The sequence below is a fragment of the Phasianus colchicus genome, chromosome 1, assembly GCF_987193195.1.
Source record: "Phasianus colchicus chromosome 1, bPhaCol1.hap1.1, whole genome shotgun sequence".
NCBI classification, from domain to species: domain Eukaryota; kingdom Metazoa; phylum Chordata; class Aves; order Galliformes; family Phasianidae; genus Phasianus; species Phasianus colchicus.
In genome coordinates, this window is record NC_143436.1 from 63985408 (window position 1) to 64006291 (window position 20884).

The following is a 20884-nucleotide window of genomic DNA, read 5'->3' on the forward strand; positions in this document are numbered from 1 at the left end:
AATGTTAGATGCAGAGATGTTGCATTTTGTAAGATAATCTCCAGCACAGTGCTTGCAGCTAATGTTTGTTCACATACTTCAGAGGAATGTTTTCTAATCATCCAAAGAAGTTTACAGTGTTATGTTGAGTTGACATCAGTTGAAATCAGGTCACCAAACAAGAGATCCATAATGAGAAAAGCTGTATAGCATGTGTGTGCTATGCAAGAGGCTACTGCTTCCAGTTTGTTTAGTAATGAAATCATAATTTTTTAATTTTTCAGTTTTGGAATGAAAGATTTTGGTAGTCACACAAGCATGCTTTCATGGAGTTGTGAAGTCCTGAACAGACCTAAGACTGAACTCTACATTTTACAGCTTTTGTCTTCCCATAGTCACAGTGTGTTTTACCTCTGGATTTATTGGTTCCCCTCAGCAGGTATGGCAGAATTCCCTGTAAAAGATGGAGAAAATGGAATATATCAAAAAAGAGCAGGTAGGGTTTTAAGTCCTTAGCACTGGATAAGGGAAAGAGTAAGAGTTAGGTTTTGTAATGTGTTTATGAACGTAGCTATTAATATATTTGCTGCAGTTTATAATTGTGTTTAAAATGCATCATCTTGAGCACTGTTTTTCAACAATTAATTTGTGATTTTTTAAGTGTGACTATATATCCAGAGGCACCTGATTGTCTTCAAAAGCCTCATCTTTCACAGGATATCTCTATCTAGTCACTTTTCAAAACATTGATGCCAATTAAGTCTGACATATTTCTGTCAGATAGTCAGCGAATGTAATTTCCTACACTACAGACTGGCCAACTGTGATACAGAGAATTTGTGGCCCACCTTGCAAATCATCAGTAGGGCTAAATATATAAATGAAGAATCCTAAATAAAATCTGAGGAGAAACTAAGATCCTACATAATGATTCTCCAGAGTTTTTCCAAATTTTCAACAAGCTGTGATACTGAGCTTTTGTATTCCCCAGTCCAGGTCTGTGCTGATCATTTCTCAGGAGATGTTACTATGGAAAGAAATTCCAAGATATACAGTCCCCAGTTGGTGTGCATTTTATGTCTCTGTGGGACAGGAAACCTGTCACCTGGCTGCTTCTTCCTGAATGTCAGGTAGATCCCTTATGTCAGCTTCCCAGAGTGAATAAGAATCTTTTAATGCTTAGGCATTGTCTACCATTTGGGAATAGCTGAAGTATTAGTAAAAACATCAGTTCATTTTCCCTATTCTCAGAAATTCAAAGAAGATGTTAGGGTTTTCTAGAGATGCAGGTGTTTGGTTTTTTTTTTGTATCTACCATCTCTCCCACCAGCTATGTACTTAAGCAGATTAAGTGGGACCATTGAGGAAGAAACCATCACAGAATTCTCGAACTCCACAAGACACCACCACATCATTTTCAAGCAGGCAGTGCACCTAGCAGCTAGGACAGAATATGAGCTTCCCACTAATTCAATGCTTCAAAGAGCATATACATTCAGAAAGCAAGGCTAATAAAATTACAGAGTTGTTGTAACAGCTTTGCTAAAGTTTTAGCACAGTCTACTTTTCTACTCAGCTGATTCTTTCTACTTCAGCTGGTAGTAAGGATCTAGTGCAACTCTAACCTTGAGACAGAAAGATACTGACCAGACAGTGAAAAGCTATCAACCTCAGCAAACCTGCAGATAGTATGGTTCACCGAATACCTAAATTGCATTCATACAGATCTTGGCATAAGAAATATGCTGGGTAAGTTCAGGGGCAGGTTAGCTTGCCATAGATTTATAAACTTTATATATATGTAGAGATATATATTTGCCCTAAATCATTTCTCTAAAAGTCTGCTTTAATGTTCTAAAGCAGTTCTGAAGTAAACTAGATATAATGAAAGCTGTCAGACAGATAATAGAATTCTTTCTTTTCCTATTTCTTTTTTTAACAGAATGGGAAGAAATAAATTCCCCCATTTGGTGTTTCTAAATGCTGATGAGGACAAGTCCTTTCCCGGAGTTTAAATTCCATTAGTCCATTCAGTCTCTCGCCTGCTAACCGCAGCTACCAACAAAGCTTTCTTTAATGAGTGCCAATAGTGATGGTTCTGCAGTGCTGAAGGACCAAAGGGGGCAAAACTTGCTCTGAGAAAAATGTTCAGTTCTCAATCAGGGAGAGTGTCAAGCAAAAAAAGACAGGAAAAAAACAGCAACAACCCTCAACAAGTATTCCAGTACTGAGGGACTTTTATGCCTAGTAAATTCTGAAAGTATTTTAAACCTCATTACAAAAATAAAATTTGCCTATTTCTCCTGTTTCATATACTGTGCAGGCAATGAACATATATGCTGTCACATTCATATATTATGGGCTCTTTTTTTTCTCCAAACCTTCGTACCTCGGACTTGAACTTTAAACTTGTGACAGTGTTATGTTCATTAGAATAAGAATCACTTGCTATTTCCATTGCAAAGCTCCCCCCAAGAGGTTATCTTAGCTGTTTTATAAATCATATCAGGAGGAAAGCTGGCATAAAGGTTGACAGCTCACTCTAGATAATCATTTCTTCTTCTCTTAAGTGACTTTAAGGAGAAAGGAACGTGTAACTTGCCAGCTCAGTTTTAGTGGTCAAGCAGCCACATCTAACCACTACCAACATCCTGACTAAATTAGCTTTTAAGCATTTTACCTCAGAACAGGAAAATCACAGTCCTGCTCATAAGGAGAAAGACTCAAACATTCATCAGCCATCAAGCTGTATTTTCTCTGTCCTCCCAGTGCAGAGCTCATTACACAGAGCTGCATGAACTCCAGAGTCCTTTGACACAGGCAGCACTTGAATGGAGGCTGAGGTTCAGATTACTGTTGATTTATCAGCTTCCTTAAGAGTGAGGCTGATTAGGCTAATGGCTTCTATGGGATATGATTTCAGTGTACAAGTCCTGTATTATGAGGGAAGGAAAATGAAGCAAGTTAGTTCTTGTAGGAAAGAGAACCTACAATTCAGGGCAAGAGCCTATTAATAGAAACTTAAAGAGAGGAAACAGGCTGCTGCAAGAATCCTGGTTTTAGGAGAAAACATTGCCTTCTTCTATATACATTAAATAAAAATCAAATCCTGGAAAGAGAGATTAAAAAAAAAAAACAAAAAACTGCCCCTTTAAAACTTCACTTCGTCACCAAGACATGAATCCAGGCTTTTTCAGAAATCAATAGGGATCTTTCCCCATTTCTATTGGACTTTGGAGCCAGCGTTGCTGGAAGAGAAAGGCTCACTATGGCATCACTATAGTAGGCAAAGTGGGAGGTCACTGACATGGGGGAGATGTAAAGATGTCCTTGGAAGTTGATAGTGAAAGCAGCAAATACTGAGAAAGAAAAAGAATCTGTTAATGCTATTTAAAGTGTAAGCATGACTCATCTCCTAATCACTGCATCTATCCCCGAAACTGTTGTCTCTTATTTGAGTAAGGATAATAAGGCAGTCCTTTATAAAACGGATAATCCTGAAAGTGTGTATCAGTAACTAAGATATAGGGAGCTTATTTTCTCACTGTCTTGTAATACAGAATCAGAAGACAAATTCAATTCAGTGCCACTGGGAAGAATAAAATCCAATTCTGATAAAAACAATACCTTTTTATACAACATATAATTAGACTTTGAAATTAATTTATCTTGGAAGCCAAGAACTTGACAAGATAAAAAAAGGAACTAGATATTTGTGCAGACAATGAAAATATGTAGAATTATCACTTACGAGGAAGAATTGTTTGGAAAAACTATAAAATCATCTATTTCAGCTATTCAACAACTGTAAAATGACCAGCCCAAACTGACCAAGACAACAACTAATTCAATTTCATTAGCTACCAATAAATAGTTAATTGTACTTGAAATAAAGGAACTTCTGAAAGTAGATCAGAATTTGAATCTTACGCAAGAGCTTGAATGGAATACAGCCAGTTAAAGAGATATTGCATAAAGCAATACTGCTTGGAGAGATCACTAATTCTCAGTGTTCTCGTAACTTTAAGCTGATCTTATGACACCCCCAAGAAGCAGAAGAAGTAGTTTAAGAGCCTGGCAGCCTACTTACATTGATAGGGGAGATTATTATTATCACTGAGTTATTTACATGAATAGTTCTTGAAAAAACAAAGGACTTACACAAGAAACTACTCAGTAAAGTGGGTCATGGTTGAAGGCATGTTTGCACACAGGTGGGAGGACGTTGAACAGCTTCCACTGACAGCTCCCTGCTATACTGCACAGCGGCTTTAGTTTCAAGAGCTGTCAGGCTTCCATCCTTAAGTCCACATGAAGATGTTTCAAAATGCACAAATCTTTGCCTGGTGCAAAACCACTGAATAATGTTTACCTGGTTTTGTTATTTTATTTTATTTTCCATTATCGATAGTACAAGAAGTTTCTATTACTAGCAGTAGAGGTAGGTGTGACTTGCTGTTTAATAGGTTTTATTCCTACCTTTCACCTGCTGGCTGAAATGCTGAGAAACGAGACTAGGATGCAAATATAAAATTGGTATTGTGCTTGTTCTAAAAGAAACAAGGAAGTAAAGAAAATCTGAACCAAAGCTGCTGTGTCTTGTCTCCAACTTGTTTTCAGGGTTGTAACATGTATTGCATTAAGTGGTAAATGATAGGCAAAGGTCATTTCATGCTCCTTGAAGACAAATTCTTGAAAATGAAAGCTGGTAGCTATTAGAAATGAGCCCATAATTTGAGACAGGAAGGACCATACCTAATTTCTAGGAAAACCATCTTTAAAAAGTAAGATGTTACGGCTGGCTTTGAGTTTCATGGACCTCTCATACAGATAGTCATTGAGTTCTTCTGTGAGAATCTGGTGGAGCACACATGCAGCTATCCTGAAACTTGGCCCAATGTTACTGCAGTTAAGATTGAAGTGTGTGTTTAACGCACAGATCTTGAAAGTCCTGTATCATTGGGAGTTGCTGTCAATACTATCTTAGACTCCTGGAGATGAGTTTGCCTTGGGACTGGTGTATAGTCCCAGAAAACAATGCACTATGGCTGGGTGCTGAGGTCAGTGCTGAGATTAGGATGCAAAGCAATAGTCATTTGGCTCCATTGTTCCCAGGCACACAAGTGATGTACAGCATCTTTCAAGAAGACAGCATCATTCTCCTCACGCTGGAAAATCAGCCACTCTCTATACTGCCACCTATTTTCAGCTTTGGTCAGAGATGTGAAAAGTCCAATGCGGTATGCACTTTGCTGGTCATTCCTGATGACATGGCTTCATTGCACCTTATATCTCTCTGAGAGAGAGCATTCAAGTGTATTAGTAATTGACTGGGACATTAAGATCCTGGGAAACATCTGTACATGTGGAAGTCTGCTTCAGTGAGAATTCAGTATCAATGCATCTAGAGGGCTATTCCCATTTTGTGTATATTTGGACGCTGGAGATGATCTTATTCTTTTAAGGATGTAGTTTATGCAAAATTCATCAGTGTCTGATACTCCAGCTAACCTCAGTTTTCTGAAAGCACTGCAGTGTGGTGTGGGATGAAAATGTTGCCTGGTTCACTCCGAACTCACCTTAAGTCCCTAACGAATTTTACAGTCTTTCTGCATTTTTCTGTTATAGATGCCAAGCCATTAGTATACATTCTCGCTTGTACTAACCTAAAATTAATACATGAATTGTTTATTACTATGACTGTATTTCATTGTTTCTTGAATGTGGACAGTTCAAGACAATTTCTAACCTGCACATGCTTGCTGCCTGGGGGCTATGAGTCATGTTTGTTTTAAAAGAGGCAGCATTCGCAGACTGTCAGTCACCTGGGTTATTAGAAACAGAGCACTTTAAGAATTACTCTGCCACCTCCTCACCTCTAAATATAGCTAGTGTGTGTGGGTCTAGGTGATTAAGCTACTCTGAGAAAAGGTCTCATTCCAAATAATCAATTAAAAATCCATCGTTTTAAGAACTATATGGGCCTCAGGCCAAATGCATCTTGAATGTAATACCTTTGACTGCTTAATGCTGAAATTAATTATTTGTATTACAACTCCAGGTCCTATCTCAGAATGAGATTTCTTTTCACTAGCAAGTAACGCGACCTGTTCCAAAGAGCTAACTATTTAAGTAGGCAAGATGGACAAAGAGCAGCAGGAGAAAATCATCGTTATGCCCTGCTTCACAGATGGGAAATAGACAGACAGATTCAATGACCTGCTGAGGGTCACACAGGAAAAAAGTAATTCCTAAATCCCAGGTTTTAAGCGATAAGATTTCTTCTCATTCTTTAATCAATAATAAAACATCACAGATGTCTAAGTATCTAATATCTACAGAATTGCTCTAAGGTCTGTAGGCTTGATACAGTTAATTTCATTAAAAGCAATGGGATGTGAGAGCACTCTGTACTGGCCAGAAAAGTAGGCCTTGGAGAATTTGCAGCCTTTTAATACTCTTTTAATAGAGAATGAAAAAAAATCAAGGACAACCTAATTAAAATAAAAAGTAGAGGGAACAATTGCCAAACCTTTGACCCAAGCTAAAACCAAAGTAACTGATTCAGGAAGCAAATCGAATTTTAAAATAATAAATAATAATAATTCACGTCTAGAAAAGGCAGATTCTGTTAGTGAAAATATTACTAATTAATTTTTCTTATTTAAAATAGAGAGTTGTTGGTCAGTGTTATGTGTTCTGTTGGCTTGATTTTTAGGGCTGCACTTGATCATATTTTTTAACTCCCTTCTCCTATATTATCACAAAGTTACTACCAAGAGAAATTCTCATAGGGTTACCTGCCTGAAGGATTTGGATTTCAGGAATAATCTCAGGTGTCAAAGAACTTGCAACATAATCACAACAGTCAATAACACCTAATTGTTTAAGTCTATACCTTCAGGTCGTAAGAAAGAAGTTAAGCACTGTGGGAAAAATTCATCCCTACCACATCTCATAATCCCAGCAGAGTGAAATTTTATTGACACCTGAGCTCCTTATATCCAAATCTCTCAATAGTCTGATTTAACCACCACTCTGTTGTAAGATGCTGTTAGACACTACAATTTAATACTATTTTTCTTACTTCCTGCATTGTATAATGAACTTTGATTCTGTAAGGAAAATAGACAGGGAGCTGATCAGTATTCTTTCTTAAAACTATTGCACAAAAATGCAGGAGTGAAAAATTAAATTTTCTGCTTTGTAAGATACATTTAGGTTCATGGTTGGCATGAACTTAATAGTTGAAAACTTTGTTCCATTAATGTTTATTCTGATAAGATATCTCTAACTGTTGTGGGTTAAAGTTCTTAGGAAATGTATGCCATCACTATCACCACCTGCAGTTGTGAGAGGTAGACTCAGATAGGCCCAACTAATTCACATCCACTCTATGAATTTTCTTCATGACAGGAAAAATTTGAGTTTAAAAGAAGTGCCACTGTTTGTGACTAGGCTTATTCTTCAAAAGGTAACAAATAATTAAGTATTTGCAATGCACTTACATATCACTCATACAGTGACAGAGCATTTAGTTTACAGTTAGCTGTCACACAAGCTTCTCCCTTACTTCTGTGGATGTGGTAAGGCCTCTTATTTCTGCAAGAATGGTAGTCAAAGGACTTGACTTTAAGTGAGTATCAGCCCATTAAAAAATAATTATACTTTATGTGTTTGTAAACTTACAGTAAAAGGTCACAAAACTTTCTAGATGACTCGTTTATTCAATAAAATTTAGTAAGTAAAGGAAACTTGCACTGATGCTCATGATTGAATGGAATGTCCACAGAGTTTAACACCTTCAGTGGAAGCCGGCAGCAGAAAGATCACATTGAAGCAAATCAAACAAACTGCAACATGCCCTTGAACCTTCCTTATGTACCATTAATATCAATCTATCTCCCTTGTCACAGGAAGAGTGTAAGGAATACTAAGTCCCTGAATTTGCTACAAAAGTAGAATGGGTACAGCTTCTGAGGGTCTTTCTAAAGCTTATAAATCAAATGGTGCACCTGAAAATACACAATGAAGTAACTGAAGTAACTTCATGAAAGATTTAAAGAAATCATGGACTATAAGTAATAGTGAACATACACATAATTTAAATATATGGGACCTAGAATGTGCCCTTCGGTTGTAAGGCTATAAGGGAAGGTAAAGGAGTTCATTTATGCTGTTGGATGTATGTTTGCCTTGACTACTGTAGACTGGAAAGGCAGTGAAGAGACTGAGTGCATCATGTATTGTAGTGCTAATAGCTGAGAAAAGTTTGAGCAGGATGGGAAAAAAACTGCATCCCTGAACAAGGGATAGTCACTTTGTTACATGTCTAAGAAGTTAAAGGGTAAAACCTGCAATCTCATATAGAAAGAGCAATTGGTGTCAGCACTGGGAAGGACAGAACTTGGCTTCTGCCCTTGAGTAAGCTTAACAACTTCAAAATCTTGCCCTTTGATAGGGTGGATTAAGTGTTCTAGGAGAGGCTTGCAATAACCACCCCGTGAAAACTAAGGTGTAGTATTTAGCAACAGGCTTCAACACAGGTATTGATATGAGACAGATGTTGGTTTCTGGGTCACCAAGGTCCAGAGGACATGGAGCTAGAAGGACCTTGTAAAATTCATGGACATGAGCTTTCCATTGACTTCAGATATGAAGCTTTATGGATATTTAACATTTACTGAACACAAGGTCTGAAGCAGTTGGTCTTTTCATTGACTCTGGTAGACTTCAGACCACAATCTGAAAGATCAAAAAGCTACTGCACCAAGTATAAAGCCCACAGGTTAGAAGTGGAGCATGAAATTTTCATCTCTGCTATCAAAATGTCAGGATGACTAGTGGCCAAAAGCCATCATCTGACAATTAATTGCTTGGTTGCCTGTTGAAACAAGCTCAGGATCTTAGTTTGCTTCCCAGCAAATGACAGAATGTGACTGTCGCACCAATATTTTTGTCAGGTGTCACAGGAGGAACCAAGAACTGAATTGTCGTTGCTGACTAATTCATCTCTCACCTCTTCTTGTAGTTCACTCAGATTACTGTTGAGGTGGATATAACAAGTCTTTCTATTCCTGTCCTTAGAACAAGGAGATGGGAGCAACACACCAAGTATTATCTGCCCTTTCAGAAAGACCGTCACTCATCTGCCCCACCTCAGATTCAGTTATCTGACTAAGCAGGTAATTCCCTACTCAGTACAAAGCGTTACAAATTGAATTTGGCAGATATGAACTGTATTATGATTTTTGAAACTGTATTATGATTCTTTATCTGTTTGGATCTCATAAGCCACTGCATAAGAGGTATCAGCATGATTGTATGTACAGTACTGCATAGTGTGCACAACTGAGCAAGATAATTATCCTTCATGGTCTCTTGCTGAGTCCGAACATAAAATGATATAGAAACATGAAGTCCCTAAAAAGGGTTAAACTACACTTTGAAAAGCTTCTGTTGGAAAAGATTCATTTGGTAGATGATTACTCTGAGCTCAAATGGGCTATAAAGTTTCAGGAAAAAAAAATATGTAAAAGAAACAAATATGACTGTTATCGAATAGGTTTTTGACAATTGTCAGTAAGCTGATCTCACGAAACAGAAACAAATGAGTTTTTTGACAAGGCAGTAAATGGATTTGAACACACATGCCTATTTTTTGTTACTAAAAGTGCCATTTGCAAACATACTTCCACAAAGAGTAATAGCGTGAGCACACGCACAGAATCTTGAGGGGTCAGTGAACAGAAAATAAAATGCATCATGAAATAAAGAATCCTTTTAACAGAAGCAGTGAAAATAAAATGAAAACTCACCAAAGCAAAGGAATCAGTTCTGAAATCAAGATACATTAGCACTCAGAACACTGCTGGACTGTAGTGCCTAAATATGTATCCATCCAAACATGTTTTTTCCCTTAACACACATCCCATTCTGTCTCTGACTATGTTCTAATCCAAGATTTTAGGAAGGAAAATTACATTTAAAAAACACATCCAGTAGCATCAACAGCATGAGTCTCCACAATTCACTTCTCTTTTTATGTTTCACAGTATATAGTTCCTCAGCCTGTAGCTTCTTGTAGTATCTTTACTTCACTAGAGCTATAAATCTATTTCATGATCTGCATACTCCGAGTTTTCCAGGACAGTATGACATGGACTAGGAAGATGTATGCAAGGCATCTTTGCTTTGTTCTGTTCTTAGGACATAGTCAATCACATTTTCCCCACTATTTCTTCAACAAGTAATTCACCAAAATCCCTTATTCAGCTTAACAACTTTCTAGTGTGAAGACTGTTTATGCCACCATTACAAAACAGTAATCAGATATTGCTTTCTATAGATAAGCATCTGTATGGAAATTAGGTTAGGGTAGAAAACAGAAGGAAGGAAGTCAATCCCAAATACTCTTGCTGGGAAGCCAGTCTTCAGTGGAAAGGGGCAAAAACCTCCTGCCCTCAGTGTGGTAAGCTGGTTACTTTTATTATTATTGATTTTTTTTTTTTTTTTTTTTTTTAAGAATGCTTTCTAATTCTCACTTACTGTACAGCTCCTAGTCATTTTATACATATACTTATATATACTTTTATGAGTCACTATAGCTACTCTCAAGGCCTTTTTTCATTCCCCTCAATTTCAGTATATTCAATATATAGTGAAATGCCTTAGCCAATAGGAGATCTATTCACTACTGATGAAAAAATAAGATTAAAAAAAAAAACGAAGGTTATTACACTACAACCCTTCCTGAGTAAGGAGAGATATTTTTCATGCCTCAGGAAAACAGCAGGAATAAAACTGGCTCTGCTCCATGAAGAAGTTACTGACCCTAGCTCTATACCATCTCACAACGTGGTGGCTCCTCTCCTGCTCTGAATCCAGTACTCTCAGTCAGAGTGCAGGAGGTGGGATGAGGAAAGGGGTGAATGCAAGGTGTTTCCCTGCTGCATGGTAACGAGGCTGTGTGCCTCCTGCTGACCTCCACCCCAGACAAAGCCAATGAAATACTTTTTCTGCAAAGGGCATAAGGGAGTAGTTCAAAGCTCCAGTGTGCAATGCACACAGATAAGAAAAACCTTGCCCTAAATGTAAAATTAAAGATTACAGATGGGAAAAAACTATAATCCAATAAAAACTGGCACAGTAACTAGAACTGTGTTGCTGAGGATGTTATTTGTTATCCATTGTCTAATAGAGTATATATTTGGAAACAGGCTGGCAATTCCATTTCATTCACTTCTCTTTCCTATTCCACAAGTGTCATTGAAAGCAAGCAGCAAAGTCACTCTCTTCATGAATTTCTCAAGCTGAAATGCTCTCTTGAGGATTGTTATCCTGCTGCAATGTGATCTAGTCTGGAAGCCTGCATGTACCAAATTAAAGAGAACTCTATGAATCAAAGCTGCAAGACTCGATACTAAGGTATATAATGAACGCAAGAGCATGTAGGCCCAGTGCTGCTCCCACAGAAATGAGTAGCAAGGGTCTGATTCTGGTTTTGCTTATCTGGCTATAAATCAAGAGCAACTTCACTGAAGCACACATCAGTGAAAAGTGAACAAGCAGTCTTTTAGTACCAAGCCACTAAATTCCCAGCCTATCACACATAGTATATAGTACAAAATACTTCCCTAGCTTGACTTTGCCTGCAGAGTCATCCTGTGAGAAAACACTAAGGAAATGCTCAAACTGTGTCTTAAGAGAAAATTGGTTATGATGCAGTGGAGGAGTGAGTTAGTAGATACTCTTGAACTCCCACTAACTGCCCATCTGCAGAGATCAAGCTAAGCAAGTGTACTTCTTTACTTTAGCGACTGAAGGAATTGGGATTAGGGACTGAAGGAACTGTGGCTGTGCAGTCTGGGAAAAAGGAGGCTGAGGGGAGACCTTGTTGCTCTCTTTCAATATCTGAAAGGTGCTTACAGCAAGAGCGGGGTTGGTCTCTTCTCACTGGTGACAGGTGACAGGACGAGGGGAAATGGCCTTAAGTTGAGCCAGGGGAAGTTTAGGTTGGATATCAGGAAAATCTTCTTTACAGAAAGGGTTGTTAAGCACTGGAATAGGCTCCTCAGGGAGGTGGTTGAGTCACCATCTCTGAATGTGTTTAAAAACCATCTGGATGTGGTGCTCAGGGATATGATTTAGTCAAGGGTTGCTAGAGTTAGGGTACTTTGGTTAGGTTGTGGTTGGACTCGATGATTTTTGGGGTCTTTTGAAGTCTGAGCAATTCCATAATTCTATGATTCTCTTTGTTGTATTGCCAAATCCTTTCTGAGTCCAGAAATGGAGGCAGGATTTGATGACGAGATAGCTACAATGAAAGTTATTAATGAATTCCATAAAATTTTATGTGTGTATGAGTACTATTTATTTGAGCTAAGTAGATAGTGCAGGTGAGTATCCCTTTGTGCGGTGAGACTTAGGACAACATGAAGCATCAAGCTAAGCCACAAATGTGTAACATAGGCCAAAAGATTTTCACAAGGGCTAGTTAGAACTGCAGTGCCAAATAAATTAACTAGTTGCAATAGAGTGTAAAAGAGAGTAACTGGGGAAAGAAAGAGAAATAGTATTTTGGATGTACTCATCAGAATGGCAAGGTTGAAGTTACGAGAAAGAAAATTGCCCATTTTTACCAGAATGAGGAACACTTGATTTTGTGATGTTGTTTTTATATGGGATTGCACCAAAGAACATCATCACTACCAGAGAGAGTAATTGCATCCTGTCTTATCACCTCTTCATCTTTTTAATGAGAATTGGCTGGCAAAGCACCATGTGCTGGGTCACTGCTTTGCCCAAAGAAGATTTGTGTTTTTGTAGTGACTGTGTATGAATTTGTAGCCTATTATTTCTGGGCACTATATGAGCCTCTAAATGAAAAATGGTCCTTTTTCAAATTAACTTTTGAATCAATTGCAAAACTCCTTTTTTAAAAAAAGTTAAAAGATGGAGCAGGACACACACTCTTGCCTTGATGTTGTGGTTTGTTTGTTTTTATTTCCCATCCCAGGGCTTTAGGGAGTGTATCTCTGTTAAGTATTTCTGCAGCTGTTCAAAAGCAATCTTACTGCACAATACAGTATCTGAATAATTGTCCCAGGTGACTATTAAAGTCTAAGGCTGCACCATAAAATCATGAGGAGTAATCTTGTACTGCAGCAGAAAATAACCAACAGCCAGCCCTGCAGTGTTATTCCTGTTAGTAGAGAACTACTGCAAGCAAGTAAAGATTCAGGAAGATAGAACATAGGGGAGGCTCTAGATCTTAAATTGCTCCTTTTCTTGCCAACTAAGCAAAACTTGCTGATGATTGTTAAATATTGAATTGTCTATATTCATCCCTGGTCAACTGAAGTCTGTGGACTTGCATCAAGGATGACTTTAACCCATTACAGGTTTATATACTGCAGCTGAGGAACTCTTTTTAAGCCTAATGTATGGCAATACAGTTTAATTGTGGTTGGTTGGTCTGCTGGGGATAAAATGTACTGGTTCCAAGTCATTTTGCTGATTCTAAAGTTGTCTCAGTACAAAGGGCTGGGGGAAGGGATATACCTAATAAAAATAACTTTGCTACCGGGAAGTCTCCACATACTGCAATGGTGCTGCTGGAGTAGGCCCTATAATTGTTGATAATTGATTTTTTAAATCAGTGATCTTTGACTCACACCAGCTACACAGTTTGCCTCTTAACCCTTAAATAAGAACAACTTGCACACAGATTTAACTCCCAGATGAGCAGACTTTGAGCAGTCACTTCTCACTGAACAGCATATACTAACTTTGCATTTGTTACACAACTTCCAAGCTACGAGCTGGGGACAGCCAAATTGCTCAAGGCAGGAATCTCCAGTCTTTTTTTCTTGCAGCATGACAACAGTTACCCAGAAGTAGGGGTGTCTGCTTCCTCTTGCCACTTCCCTGATCTGTCACTTGGGCAGAATCCAAGAGTCCTACCGCGAAGTAAGAGACATAAAGATCTCATAAAGCCATTTAGCCTATTCACACCCATCTGTGATACAAACCCAGTTAAGAGTGGCAGTCACCAAGAGTTCATACCACAGAACTGTTTAGCATCCTTGTGGAAAAATGAGCTTGCTTCAACTAGCAGGACCTAGCACTTCTACTATTTTACATAAATACCTACATCTACATGAATATAAAAACTTCACAATAAGATTTGAGAGGCTTTCAAAGTTACCTTTATAACTTTACCTGCTTAGCTATAGACAAATACAGGGCAGTAAGCCCTTTCCTAACAACCATTCCAGGATTAATGAAGTAGTGGAAGCTGCAGCTAGCTAGCTTGTTTCTTTCACATCACAAAGGTACCTTTTAAGTGCAACACGTAAGACTACTTCTCAGTCAGGCACTGCTGATATTTTTGGTTTTAAACCATTCTGAATTTCAGAAATGTGACAACAGGACACTCATTCCTGATTCTAAAATCATCACAGCTGAGTCCACAATTAAATGATTTGCCTGTGCAGCAAAGGTATTATACTCTGAAAGCCAATATTAGTGCTCCAGGCAATGAGGAATAGTTTGGAAACAAGATAGCAATAGTGCAGTTGCTATGAAGAGATTTGGACACTTAGGCTTTATGCACAGATAAAAGAATTTCAAGCTTGCAGCTTGTGCCAATTACAAATACTTGAAAATTCATGTAATTCTACCCAAGCATGTCCTAGTAACCTGAATTTTCCAACTTCCAGCCTGCTGCGTAGCAGTCACTGACATTTGAAGAAATTAAATACACTTAGCAAAGTTCCAGCTTGGCATAATTACATTCTATCGATCTAAAATGCTTTATGTAATTTAAATTTCAGATGCTGGAGGTTTCTCCATTTCCCACCTCCAAAGTCTGTCAAAGAAGTGCAAAACAACTAACACTACTTTTTCTTCCTCCTTCTCCTCAATATTAGCTCTAGTTCAGTAGTGTAATACTGAAGTAATTAACTAGTGTGTGAGAGTGTTTTTTTGAGATGAGATTCATCACAGATTCCCTGTTACACCATTAACAGCAGCAATAGAGTTAATGGATGGCATTGCTACATCCCTATCTGTGGCTAAATAATAGACAAGGAATAGCTCTGATAAAAGGCTGCAGCCCAACTTGCTTCATTGTAGATGTTGTAAGAAGGCTAGGAACTGGTTTTTAATTTTTATGGTAGTTTTGCAAAGAAGTGCCAATGGAACTGACCTAGAAATTCCACCTCACAAAGAGTGAGGCAAATTGAATAGCTTTATATGTATTTTTTGAACTTGTGCAAAGAAACCTTGACTTTCTGTGCCCATGCAAAGCTGAGTAACATGCATGGACCAGGAAACAGAAGACTGTAGTCCTCAGGAGTAGACAAATTCTTGATAGTTTTTTGGAGAATTAATATAAATCTTACTCTAGATGCTTCCTGGAAGGCTTCTATTGGTGGCTTTTTCGAAAGTAAAAGCAGTTAGTAAAGACTAGCTGAACTGATGATATGACCAGGAAGAACTTACATATACAACTAAGAAAAGGAGGGAATCCAAACCCAAGACGTAGTGTTGTTCCACAATCCATAAGATACTTACTTTAGTTGCAGTTTCTGTAAAGTTTTTGCTTGCTTACTTCTGGGAATCTCTTGTCTGCAGAGATACTTTGGCATTTTCTGTTTGTATAATTTTTATCAGTGTCTCATAGTAGCTCACTTAAATTGATTGCAAGCTTTCATTGGCTTTGTAACTTGCAGTAATAATTATAACCTCAATGTCTTAAAATTAATTTTACTCTATGTGCTTTGCCTCTTCTCTAGGCCTTGTTTGATCTCTGAAGTAACACTAGATAAGTCTTTCAGCTCTTGCAAATATTTTTTATCTTTCTGCTACTTTTGTATTATTTTAAAAAGATCACATTTTGTTCTTCAGGCTGCATTTAATGCTTAACAAATAACTTTGCATGGGATTAGTTTAAATGTAACTTACCACGCATCTGCAAAATCAGTTTTATTGGCACATCTGAACATTATAATGATAGTGAATCTTTCATGGCCTTTACTGATAAGAAATATCTTGCTTTCCTTACAGAAATTTTACAGATAGCCTCACAAAAGCTGGGGTTACAGCTCTTTTCACTTCAGTACAGCATGGGTCTTTAAACACCTCACCACATATGTACTACTGTCAGCCGCAAAGGTGGTTCTGTGCTGCTGACATATCCTCAGAACTGTTGCTGCTGTATGCACATGCAGCAAAGCAGAAATCAAAGCAAACTGTGTTCCATGATGTTCTTAATAAATAGACCCACTAAAATAGCTCACCTCTATGCTTGCCCAAACTTTTCTGAGCTCTTCCTTAGCTTAGGCATCAAGCTAAGTACAGCATCAGTCTACAAATATTTTTCATGTGCTTGAATATTTCTTTTATGTCCACATCCCGACTCTTGATCCTTGTCTTACGTGTTCATTGTAACAACTGCGCTACTTGATGGAAGACAGTAAGCAACTTCAGAAGATAACCTTTCTCATTGTCTCTTTAACTGGCCATCAAACGAGCTTTGTGGAATTTCTGAATAAGGTCTAACTGAATAGGCAAACAGCAGACATGATCATTCCTGTCCTTTATAGAGATTGTCCCCTTTTGCCTTTTCTTCCTGCTATGTGGTCACCTCCTACTGAAACTGGTCAAATATGTAATCTGCTTTTGTTTCCTTCTCATAAGTGAGTGACTGGAATTCATTAAACAATCTAACTTCTACTGCTGAGAACTGTTGTTCTCCACACAGTCTGATGAATAAGAATCCATTAGGATGAACACTTGTTCAAAAATCAAACAAAAGAACTGATAATGCGTACACCAAATGCCTGTTAAAAAAGTGAGAATATTCTCTTTGATTATTGTTATAAATATATAGAGGTACTGGTGAACAGCCCATCTTACAAATGGATGAGAATGCAGTCAGGCTGGTTCTGGTATAAACACAGAACACTTCCTGCCTCTGGGAGCTCACAATGTGAAGAATGTTGTTCTGTGCTACAGCCCTTACACTAGTAAAACGGGGAACTGTAAAGACATTTTTAATGAAGTAAGAGACATGTATTTTGGTGAAACTGTTTGTGATTTGTTATGTTGCTTCGGTTTCTGTGCATTCATTGTTTGATTTTCTGAGTACAGATCTTCCTAACTGAACGTACTAGAAGAAATGCATGGGATGTACGTATCTGCTCTGGAGTCCTAACTCCAACCAAGAGGCTGCATATGCCAGAGAAGCCCTCACTGAGCTATAACCAGTAGGAAACATTCCTAACTGAATAAAGATCACTATTTTTAGAGAAATTCCCCAGAGAAACTACAAGAGCTTCTCCAAAAGTAAAACCGCCCATGATATTATGTTGGCCCAGAATGTCAGAGATGGTGGTATGGCAGTAGAGGTTGAACCTTCCCACCAATATTCCATTGCTTCTTGTTGCAGTGCGACAAATGGCAGCAGAGGGGCAATCTCACAAAATGGCATCATGGAAGTGCATATGAAGAAAAGTTGTGTCATTTAATTCCTCCGTGTGAAATAATGGCACCCACTGACATTCACCCATGTTTGCTAAAATTTTATGGAGAACAAACAGTGAAGGTGAGCACAGTGAGGTGGTGGATGGTGCATTTCATCAGTGGCAACAGCAACAGTGTGTCACCTCCTGTGGTGCAGGTTTTTTTGAAAGTGGCATGCAGGCTCTTGTTCATTCCGAGCGCAAATTCATAGTTAATAGTGGTGACTATGTTGAAAAACAGTGTTTTGTAGTTGAGAATTCGTGCTATCAAATAGTGCCATTCAGCTGTTTGTAGCTGCTGTAGTTTCCATGAAAATAAACAGGAGGCATTAATTTTGGGGCAACATATATAGCAGTTTGAGATCTTCTGAAACAGATGCATGTGAATCACAGTGAAATTACACAGACGTCAACATTTGATATGGTGAAAGTGCTTTCTAAGCAGAGGAGGTAGATTTTTGTGGACAAAAACTGATTGGTCCATTATACTAAGCATTTATGTAACACTTTGGCATTAAACAGATTTTGAGTTAAAATATGTATTATATCTCACTGTTCATGATTTGTTTTACTCTGTAAATCATTAGTTGTTATAAGGCATGAGGTATTACCTCCCAATTTTACAGAACAGCTACACAACTAATTTATGTTAGCAAGGGGCAAGAGGGTGAGCAGAAGCTTCAGGTGAGGTGAAAAAGTATTGTTGGTACATTCTTTACCAGTCCAATCATGATGAGTAAATGGAGCCACAGAAGGAGACAGGATGGAACAGGGTTGATCAATACATGCTTCTCCTTTGCCTTCCCTGCAGTCAAAAGAGAATGATTATATTTACCTGACCTTATGGGGAAGTATCTATTCCTTCTTGGAGGTTAAATGAAAAACGTGTATTCCTACTTTTATGCTGACCCAAAATTTGTGTCCTGATTCTACTGTCTCTGGCTATATGGATAGTTCTTCAAGTCAATGAGAAAACTGTCGTGAAAAAGTGTTTTTCACATGAATGAGGCTTGCAAGATCAAGCCCTTCATGATTGGTATAACCCTGGGCATTGGGCTGATACGGCATCACTGATTTAGAAGAGTAATCCTATTAGCATCAAAGGGAAAATTCACAAGTAAGGACTGTGAGAATGGGTCCCTCAGGAGCAACTGTAGCCATAGTTATGTATCTCACTTAGATCACAGCAGTTTTCAAATGTTGTACAGGCACTTTATGCTGCTACTGAACTTTTAAGAGAAAATACACCTTGAGCACAAGTTCACTTCTGTTTTACTGACTATAGCCCCAATTTTGCACTCTATTTAGACTCCTCTTCCCCCAGTCTTAAGCAGTCAGTTTTCAAGAAATACTGCCTTCTATTCTTGTTTCTTTTCTTTTTCCCTTCCCTTAACCTTCCTTTAACCTCCCTTCTCCTCCCTTCCCCCTCCTGTCTTCCCCTCCTTGTTCCCTCCCCTCTCCATTCCCTCCCTTAAATTTCCAGAATCCATTAAACAGAAATGAGAAATCCAAAGGAAAGGGTGATTTTTTTTGGTAGAATTTCTGTCTGCGTTTCTGATTCTCTTTAAATCCTACCTATATCTATGGTCTTTCTCCTGGCATTCTGGCATTTCCAGGTCTAGGTCTTGATGAGTAGTGTGTCCCCCTTGGGTCAACACTGGGACCAATACTCTTTAATATCTTCACCAGTGACATCAACAGTGGGATCGAATGCACCCTCTGCAAGCCTGCAGGTGACACAAGCTGTGTGGTGTAGTGGGCACACCTGAGGAACAAGATGCCTAAACAGGCTTGAGCAGTGGGCTCAACAAAGCCAAAAGCAAGGTCTTGCACCTCAGCTGCAGCAACCTTTACTACCAATATAAGCTGGGGAATGATAAGGAAGAAGTCTTTTACAGTAAGGGTTGTCTGCCCAGAGATATGTTTGATGCCCTGTCCCTGGAGACATTCAAGGCCAGTCTGGACCAGGCTCTGAGCAACGCGATCTAGCTTTGGGTGTCCCTGTTCACTGCAGGAGAGTTGGACTGGATGGCCTTTAAAAGTTCCTTCCAACTCTAAGGATTCTATGATTCTATGAAATGCATATGTATCAATTACCAACATTTCTGCACAAGTATAATAATGTGGATTTAATTTAAACCTGTTAACTTATTAGGTTTACTTTCTTCAGACAAGGAGTAGAGTATTAAACAGTAAAAAAAAAAAAAAAAAAAAAAGAGAGAGGTAATATAAAATAATTATATTTTTATCATTATAAGACTAATTAGACCATGTGATTGGGATATATTATGTTAGGTGGCATATAAATGTTTATTAAGATAAAATTTCTGCCTTGAATTAACAGTTATGAGCTGCTGAAACATTTCCAGAATTTTTAGAAATCCATTCCCTGTGAAAAGAAAATCTGCAAAATTTTCATTCCCTCACCTAGAGTATTCAGACTCACATGACTTGCTTTGTTGACTTCAAGTGAAATACAATTTGCTGTGTCACTGCTGGGAACAAAGGTTGTTCAACACAACTCTTACAGTCAGTTAAAAACAGTTTATGAGCTACAATCCTTATACAACTGAGTTTTGCTGTTTGATGATTAATAAAACCAGACACAAAAGGTCTGAAAACACAGGTGCTAAATGTGACAAGAGGCACTGAAATAGCCTCAATTAATGTTGGTTATATGTATACAAGACCAGTTTTTCCATAATGATGCAGCTTTAAAAGTTGTATTCCCTTCTACTTCATGCACAGCTTTAGGATTATTTTTGAAATCCTTATTGTGTACCTGAGTACATTTGTCTACATCTTTTTCAGCTTTGTTTATATAAGCTCAGTCACAAACACTGTTTCAGTTACGAAAAGGAGTGTCAAGGGAATAATGCCTTTTTCTTTGCAGAAGCAGAGGGAGGTTTGCACACCAGGTTTCCTCCTTTCATCACACTCAACTGAGTTGGTTAGGAGAAGCTAATGCCCAGCACTGAAGTTCCTTTATTTTCAGTTCGGCATTGCAAAACAGCACGATGCTTGTTAACTGCAACAGCACTGGTGGTTTCACAACAAAAAGAACTTTGTCTTTGGTTAAAGTTCAGATCCACCATCTGAAAGTAAGGACTGAAAGTGCTAAGATTTTAGGTACTTTAGTAGTTTTTCAAGTAAGCTTTGAGACCATTTAGGAGCTTGTGTCATCACTGAACATGGTGCATCATACACAGCACTGGTGAGGCCGCACCTCAAGTACTGTGTTCTTTTGGGCCCCTCAAGACAAAAAGGACACTGTGACCCTGGTGTGCGTCCAGAGAGGGACAAAGAAGCTGCAAAGAGTCTGGAACACAAGTCTTATGGGGAGCAGCTGAGGGAACTGGGATTGTTCATTCTGGAGG

The 20884-nt window shown here is 38.3% G+C and overlaps 1 long non-coding RNA gene across 1 annotated transcript; it reads right to left on the reverse strand.

The window, feature by feature from the left end:
- Positions 1-367: 367 nt before the first annotated feature.
- Positions 368-19663, reverse strand: LOC149919666 (uncharacterized). Its single transcript, XR_016463665.1, has 3 exons — positions 19083-19663; positions 18227-18312; positions 368-433 (listed from the first exon to the last, which is right to left on the reverse strand). It is a non-coding gene; the product is annotated as an uncharacterized LOC149919666 (long non-coding RNA).
- Positions 19664-20884: the final 1221 nt, after the last annotated feature.